At 37.8% G+C, this 8,494-nt stretch overlaps 1 long non-coding RNA gene across 1 annotated transcript; it reads right to left on the minus strand.

Annotated features, from left to right (window-relative positions):
- Positions 1-294: 294 nt before the first annotated feature.
- Positions 295-3,505, minus strand: LOC144011496 (uncharacterized). The gene is made up of 3 exons (XR_013281798.1): positions 1,972-3,505; positions 1,643-1,897; positions 295-1,438 (listed from the first exon to the last, which is right to left on the minus strand). It is a non-coding gene; the product is annotated as an uncharacterized LOC144011496 (long non-coding RNA).
- Between the last annotated feature and the right edge of the window lie 4,989 nt (positions 3,506-8,494).

An 8,494-nucleotide genomic window follows, 5' to 3' on the forward strand; every position in this document is an offset into this window, starting at 1 on the left:
ACGCATTTTTGTAGATGCTCTGCTTTCTGCATAGCCTGGGCCTCCGTTAACGACCCGTCCAACAAGAAGGCTAATGCTAAAGCAAAACATAGTTTGTTATTTTCATTATAGGTCATATACAAACAATTTCGTTTTTTTCTCAAAATTTCTTCGTTTGTAGTTAACTGCAGCTTGCGCCTGACACCGCCTGCGCCACGCATATCTGGGACAATTTGTACTACCATTTGGATCTCGTCGCTAGCTAAAATCTCTATGTTAGATTGAGCTATATTTTCCAATAAGTTATTAACTTCATCGTTTAAAATATTTGGATCGTCGGTAAGACGCAGATAACAGTTAGCGTTCCTATCACCGCTAATTAATTCCACTTGCACGATGTCGCCAGGATGTGTTGATCTAGTTACCTCATCAATTAGTTCGTTTATATTATCTCCTATATTTGTATAAAAAGTCGCAAAATCAAGGGGCTCATCGGACTCACGTGTATAAATACGTTTACGGAATTCTGTATTATTAAAAACGGGTCTCCTCGTTCTAATAATACCTCCCGTACCCTCCTGTACATCCTCATCGCTTGCCTGATTTTCGTGTATGCGTACCGTAGGTGGTTGCTGATGCTGTGTTTCATTTGATTGTAGTTGTTGTTGCGCGTCGTCTATGTGTGCCACCTGCTGGTTAGAATGAGGCGGTTCGGTTATGTAATGTGCTGCAGCAGGCTGAATTTCATTTGAATGCGTCAAATTATGTAATTGCTGTTGATGTGTTTCATTTGATTGTGGCACAATTGGTTGTTGTGCTTCGACTATGTTTCCCACCTGCTGGTTGGATTGTGACGGTTCGCTTATGTATTGTACAGCGGGTTGTATTTCAATTGAATCATCTATTCCCAAACCGTCACCAAATGCCAGAGCGGATGGGAGTGATATTTCATTAGATATACCAGCTACATCGTTATCTGAAATGACATGTGTGTGTACTTCATGATTTTCATCTCCGTTTGAATTTGCTCGGTTAAGTCGTGCCAAAGCCGCGTCTATAGGGCTAAAAAAATCTTCAAAATTATCAATTTGTCTTATAGACGCAAAGGGATCATTTATCTGATTTACAATTTCCTCCAATTCGGTCGGTATATTACATGTCTCAGGTCTATCGTAGCGTTCCATTGTGAGGTTTTAAAAATTATTAATAATAGAATGTACAATACGCATAGTCGTTTCTAAACGTGTAATGCGCCTGGCCGCCTCTATCCGCTCACGAATACAATCTTCTTGATGAAAGCTGCATCTTGTTCGGCACCCTCGTTCGGCTGGATTCGGTCGACGTCTCCTCCTCCTCCTCCTCTCGCTGCGATCTGTCACTGCTCGCTCGTCGGTTTCTCCGGGTCCGCGCGGGGCACCCAACGTCGACTCAACGGCTTGACCGGCGTCCTCTTCACTATCTGCAAAATAGTATATTCATTTTATCGGTATAAATAGATTGCTTTTATCTTAAAAAAGTAAAACGAAACATTCTGATCTCTATGCATTATGGGTAATGTAGTATTTGAAAACATTACGTCGTTTCATATTTCTACTATAACAATAAACGAACGCGTTTTATCTTATTATATAATTCTCTTTAATAATAAATATCAATCGCTCACCACTCGTTGTCACGTATCTGCAGATATTTATCCTAGCACGGCCTGAAACGAGGGGAATAGGAGCCGCTTTCAGCGTGTTAGCGCTCCGGGCGTCGTCGGAAACAGCTCTCGGTTCTTCTTCGCCTCTTCCGCTCGCGACCGGCCTCGAATCCTCGTCAGCCAAAACACTGACCTCCTCCGGTGGATTTCTCCAAAGTAAAGGAAGCGAATGCAACTCTTTGTGCAGAACTGAAAACTCCTTCGCTTTGATAGAATCTAGAAAATAAAAACAAAATATACATTAAAATTCAATACACTACTAATATTTTAGACTAGACGTAGATGCTCACCGTAATCCTCCTTTGTGAAATCGTCGTCGCTAAAGTCGAACTGCTGGGGACCTTATAAAACAATTTCCTATATTAAATTAAGAAGAATATTACGAATAATTAAAATTTAGTAAACTCACGAGCATCGTACACCTGAGCGGTTGTTGTAACAGTATCTGTAAGATATGAAATATAATACCAAAATAGTTTTATATCTTCTATACAAATAAACCGATAAAATTAATAATAAAAAGATCATTACCTTTCACCATTGTGAATGTCGGTTTTTTCAGAGACCCCAAAAAGACAAACTTCTTGGTAAATCCAAAGTAAGGGTTGAACTGATGGCGTGATACGCTTTGACGTGGATATAAGAGAAAGGTAACTCCTCCTTGTGTCGTTCGCTCAGTAACCATATGCAGTAACATCCTTTGCCCAATAGATGTCGCCGTTTACCGCGGCGTGAGGGGGGTCACACCTCCCCGCCACCCCATTGGCTTTTACATAGTCACACAGACAGACAAGTTTTTAGTCTGAGGCATAAGAAGGACGCTATTCTAAAATGGGTTAAATAACCGCCCTTTACGCACGAATAATCTATTTTTCACCTCTATGAAACCAACGCCGTCTGTTTCTAACCGACCCCATTTTATTTTTAATTTTTTTAGAAAAGAAAAAAAACCCATGAAGGAGACGCGACTACGTATTCAGAAACATCGGTAAGTCTCTTTTATTTATTTTAAAAAACATAAAACAAATGTATAACATTTTTTAAATATTCACTTTAACTAGAATAAGTAACTAATTTACATTCACGCACACACATACAAGAGGATGGCGGTGGTGGGGGGTTCCTGCCACCCTACTTGGTGAAAAGGGGGGGGGGTCGGGGGTTCCTACGGTTGATACACTTTGTACTTCAAAGTAGGCAGCTTTATCAGTAATTCGAAATACAAGGGGGGCGCTCCCCCATTGTTACTTCAAAAGCTGGTGGTAGGATCCTTCCTGTAAGATGAAAAATAATTTATTAACACGAGGATGTCGAAATAATATTATCAGCTGGACAACAAAAGCTACTGTTTGGGGGTTCAAAGAAAGTACTGGGGGGAACCGGAATCAATTGTTTGTTGAAGGGTGGGGGGACCGGAAAACAACAAAAGCTACTGTTTGTAGGGTTCAAAGAAGTACGTAGACAGTCGGGTGCTGGTAACCGGAATCATTTGTTTGTTGAAGGGTGGGGGGACCGGATAACATGTGTTTGATGTTGTGGGAAGCAGAATATCATCAATCATTTTTGACAGGAGCTGGCTTCCGGCCTCTGATTGGTTAAGCCGATGAGGGGGGTGGTTTCCGATCTCTGATTGGATAAGACGAAGAGGGTGGGAGGGAGGGGTGGGTGGAATGTCATCAATCATTTTTGACAGGAGCTGGCTTCCGGCCTCTGATTGGTTGAGAAGGTGGCAAGTGGGTAGGGGCTTAATTCAAAATAACGGCTTCTGATTGGCTAAGAAAGCGGAAGGGGGCGGGGCTTACTTCAAAGGGCTAGGATATGAATGGTTTTATTGGGGGGGCAATAAAGTTTTATTGGGGGGTGCAATAAATCATTGTTTTATTGGGGTCATAAATCACTTTTTGACATTTGCTGAAGTATACCTATATATATGCTGTCAAATCTAAACCAAACGTTGTGCACTCAAATCTTTTGCTGTATTTAGTTTATTTTGGCATCCGGATGATGATTCTAGCATGAAATTGCTTGGGCACCTGTTAATTTTTAAGATTTTGACACATTCAGCTCAAATGTACAATCATGCGCTAAAAACGCATTTAAAGCAATAAAAAGGTGATTATGGCTGTCAAACCTAAACCAAACGTTGTGCACTCAAATCTTTTGCTGTATTTAGTTTATTTTGGCATCCGGATGATGATTCTAGCATGAAATTGCTTGGGCACCTGTTAATTTTTAAGATTTTGACACATTCAGCTCAAATGTACACAATTGCTGATTATGGCTGTCAAATCTAAACCAAACGTTGTGCACTCAAATCTTTTGCTGTATTTAGTTTATTTTGGCATCCGGATGATGATTCTAGCATGAAATTGCTTGGGCACCTGTTAATTTTTAAGATTTTGACACATTCAGCTCAAATGTACAATCATGCGCTACAAACGCATTTAAAGCAATAAAAAGGTGATTATGGCTGTCAAACCTAAACCAAACGTTGTGCACTCAAATCTTTTGCTGTATTTAGTTTATTTTGGCATCCGGATGATGATTCTAGCATGAAATTGCTTGGGCACCTGTTAATTTTTAAGATTGTGACACATTCACTCAAATGTACAATCATGCGCTAAAAACGCATTTAAAGCAATAAAAAGGTGATTATGGCTGTCAAACCTAAACCAAACGTTGTGCACTCAAATCTTTTGCTGTATTTAGTTTATTTTGGCATCCGGATGATGATTCTAGCATGAAATTGCTTGGGCACCTGTTAATTTTTAAGATTTTGACACATTCAGCTCAAATGTACACAATTGCTGATTATGGCTGTCAAATCTAAACCAAACGTTGTGCACTCAAATCTTTTGCTGTATTTAGTTTATTTTGGCATCCGGATGATGATTCTAGCATGAAATTGCTTGGGCACCTGTTAATTTTTAAGATTTTGACACATTCAGCTCAAATGTACAATCATGCGCTAAAAACGCATTTAAAGCAATAAAAAGGTGATTATGGCTGTCAAACCTAAACCAAACGTTGTGCACTCAAATCTTTTGCTGTATTTAGTTTATTTTGGCATCCGGATGATGATTCTAGCATGAAATTGCTTGGGCACCTGTTAATTTTTAAGATTTTGACACATTCAGCTCAAATGTACACAATTGCTGATTATGGCTGTCAAATCTTAACCAAACGTTGTGCACTCAAATCTTTTGCTGTATTTAGTTTATTTTGGCATCCGGATGATGATTCTAGCATGAAATTGCTTGGGCACCTGTTAATTTTTAAGATTTTGACACATTCAGCTCAAATGTACAATCATGCGCTAAAAACGCATTTAAAGCAATAAAAAGGTGATTATGGCTGTCAAACCTAAACCAAACGTTGTGCACTCAAATCTTTTGCTGTATTTAGTTTATTTTGGCATCCGGATGATGATTCTAGCATGAAATTGCTTGGGCACCTGTTAATTTTTAAGATTTTGACACATTCAGCTCAAATGTACACAATTGCTGATTATGGCTGTCAAATCTAAACCAAACGTTGTGCACTCAAATCTTTTGCTGTATTTAGTTTATTTTGGCATCCGGATGATGATTCTAGCATGAAATTGCTTGGGCACCTGTTAATTTTTAAGATTTTGACACATTCAGCTCAAATGTACAATCATGCGCTACAAACGCATTTAAAGCAATAAAAAGGTGATTATGGCTGTCAAACCTAAACCAAACGTTGTGCACTCAAATCTTTTGCTGTATTTAGTTTATTTTGGCATCCGGATGATGATTCTAGCATGAAATTGCTTGGGCACCTGTTAATTTTTAAGATTTTGACACATTCACTCAAATGTACAATCATGCGCTAAAAACGCATTTAAAGCAATAAAAAGGTGATTATGGCTGTCAAACCTAAACCAAACGTTGTGCACTCAAATCTTTTGCTGTATTTAGTTTATTTTGGCATCCGGATGATGATTCTAGCATGAAATTGCTTGGGCACCTGTTAATTTTTTTAGATTTTGACACATTCAGCTCAAATGTACACAATTGCTGATTATGGCTGTCAAATCTTAACCAAACGTTGTGCACTCAAATCTTTTGCTGTATTTAGTTTATTTTGGCATCCGGATGATGATTCTAGCATGAAATTGCTTGGGCACCTGTTAATTTTTAAGATTTTGACACATTCAGCTCAAATGTACAATCATGCGCTAAAAACGCATTTAAAGCAATAAAAAGGTGATTATGGCTGTCAAACCTAAACCAAACGTTGTGCACTCAAATCTTTTGCTGTATTTAGTTTATTTTGGCATCCGGATGATGATTCTAGCATGAAATTGCTTGGGCACCTGTTAATTTTTAAGATTTTGACACATTCAGCTCAAATGTACACAATTGCTGATTATGGCTGTCAAATCTAAACCAAACGTTGTGCACTCAAATCTTTTGCTGTATTTAGTTTATTTTGGCATCCGGATGATGATTCTAGCATGAAATTGCTTGGGCACCTGTTAATTTTTAAGATTTTGACACATTCAGCTCAAATGTACAATCATGCGCTACAAACGCATTTAAAGCAATAAAAAGGTGATTATGGCTGTCAAACCTAAACCAAACGTTGTGCACTCAAATCTTTTGCTGTATTTAGTTTATTTTGGCATCCGGATGATGATTCTAGCATGAAATTGCTTGGGCACCTGTTAATTTTTAAGATTTTGACACATTCACTCAAATGTACAATCATGCGCTAAAAACGCATTTAAAGCAATAAAAAGGTGATTATGGCTGTCAAACCTAAACCAAACGTTGTGCACTCAAATCTTTTGCTGTATTTAGTTTATTTTGGCATCCGGATGATGATTCTAGCATGAAATTGCTTGGGCACCTGTTAATTTTTAAGATTTTGACACATTCAGCTCAAATGTACACAATTGCTGATTATGGCTGTCAAATCTTAACCAAACGTTGTGCACTCAAATCTTTTGCTGTATTTAGTTTATTTTGGCATCCGGATGATGATTCTAGCATGAAATTGCTTGGGCACCTGTTAATTTTTAAGATTTTGACACATTCAGCTCAAATGTACAATCATGCGCTAAAAACGCATTTAAAGCAATAAAAAGGTGATTATGGCTGTCAAACCTAAACCAAACGTTGTGCACTCAAATCTTTTGCTGTATTTAGTTTATTTTGGCATCCGGATGATGATTCTAGCATGAAATTGCTTGGGCACCTGTTAATTTTTAAGATTTTGACACATTCAGCTCAAATGTACACAATTGCTGATTATGGCTGTCAAATCTAAACCAAACGTTGTGCACTCAAATCTTTTGCTGTATTTAGTTTATTTTGGCATCCGGATGATGATTCTAGCATGAAATTGCTTGGGCACCTGTTAATTTTTAAGATTTTGACACATTCAGCTCAAATGTACAATCATGCGCTACAAACGCATTTAAAGCAATAAAAAGGTGATTATGGCTGTCAAACCTAAACCAAACGTTGTGCACTCAAATCTTTTGCTGTATTTAGTTTATTTTGGCATCCGGATGATGATTCTAGCATGAAATTGCTTGGGCACCTGTTAATTTTTAAGATTTTGACACATTCACTCAAATGTACAATCATGCGCTAAAAACGCATTTAAAGCAATAAAAAGGTGATTATGGCTGTCAAACCTAAACCAAACGTTGTGCACTCAAATCTTTTGCTGTATTTAGTTTATTTTGGCATCCGGATGATGATTCTAGCATGAAATTGCTTGGGCACCTGTTAATTTTTAAGATTTTGACACATTCAGCTCAAATGTACACAATTGCTGATTATGGCTGTCAAATCTTAACCAAACGTTGTGCACTCAAATCTTTTGCTGTATTTAGTTTATTTTGGCATCCGGATGATGATTCTAGCATGAAATTGCTTGGGCACCTGTTAATTTTTAAGATTTTGACACATTCAGCTCAAATGTACACAATTGCTGATTATGGCTGTCAAATCTAAACCAAACGTTGTGCACTCAAATCTTTTGCTGTATTTAGTTTATTTTGGCATCCGGATGATGATTCTAGCATGAAATTGCTTGGGCACCTGTTAATTTTTAAGATTTTGACACATTCAGCTCAAATGTACAATCATGCGCTAAAAACGCATTTAAAGCAATAAAAACGTGATTATGGCTGTCAAACCTAAACCAAACGTTGTGCACTCAAATCCTTTGCTGTATTTAGTTTATTTTGGCATCCGGATGATGATTCTAGCATGAAATTGCTTGGGCACCTGTTAATTTTTAAGATTTTGACACATTCAGCTCAAATGTACACAATTGCTGATTATGGCTGTCAAATCTAAACCAAACGTTGTGCACTCAAATCTTTTGCTGTATTTAGTTTATTTTGGCATCCGGATGATGATTCTAGCATGAAATTGCTTGGGCACCTGTTAATTTTTAAGATTTTGACACATTCAGCTCAAATGTACACAATTGCTGATTATGGCTGTCAAATCTAAACCAAACGTTGTGCACTCAAATCTTTTGCTGTATTTAGTTTATTTTGGCATCCGGATGATGATTCTAGCATGAAATTGCTTGGGCACCTGTTAATTTTTAAGATTTTGACACATTCAGCTCAAATGTACAATCATGCGCTAAAAACGCATTTAAAGCAATAAAAAGGTGATTATGGCTGTCAAACCTAAACCAAACGTTGTGCACTCAAATCTTTTGCTGTATTTAGTTTATTTTGGCATCCGGATGATGATTCTAGCATGAAATTGCTTGGGCACCTGTTAATTTTTAAGATTTTGACACATTCAGCTCAAATGT

This window comes from Festucalex cinctus, unplaced genomic scaffold (assembly GCF_051991245.1).
Source record: "Festucalex cinctus isolate MCC-2025b unplaced genomic scaffold, RoL_Fcin_1.0 HiC_scaffold_142, whole genome shotgun sequence".
NCBI classification, from domain to species: Eukaryota; Metazoa; Chordata; class Actinopteri; order Syngnathiformes; family Syngnathidae; genus Festucalex; species Festucalex cinctus.